Raw genomic sequence first — 272 nt, 5'->3', positions numbered from 1 at the left:
CCACGTAAACTTTTAAGTAATCGCCAAACTCCCAAGTTATTTGACTAAGTAATCTTCTTATGATTCTCGTCGAAAAACTTTTCTTTTAAAAACATGTAACTTTTTCTTCTTCTTGTTTTTCATCTGGGCTGTTCGACCCATAAAAGTCTGGGTGTCCGTGCGAGTAAATACTAGGGCTGACTTGTGGACTGCAGTGCACGGTGTAATAACAATTTCTTTGTTCCATAAAAGAAAAGGAGAAGGAAAAAGAAAAGATGTTGGGGGGGGGGAAG

At 38.6% G+C, this 272-nt stretch overlaps 1 protein-coding gene across 1 annotated transcript in view; it reads right to left on the bottom strand.

The window, feature by feature from the left end:
• LOC119591039 (protein sidekick-1-like) overlaps positions 1–272 on the bottom strand; it is a 14,197-nt gene that overhangs the window by 615 nt on the left and 13,310 nt on the right. The window lies entirely within an intron of this gene.

Source organism: Penaeus monodon, chromosome 28 (genome assembly GCF_015228065.2).
Source record: "Penaeus monodon isolate SGIC_2016 chromosome 28, NSTDA_Pmon_1, whole genome shotgun sequence".
In the NCBI taxonomy this organism is placed as follows: domain Eukaryota; kingdom Metazoa; phylum Arthropoda; class Malacostraca; order Decapoda; family Penaeidae; genus Penaeus; species Penaeus monodon.
This window is presented reverse-complemented; position numbering and strand designations above follow the sequence as displayed.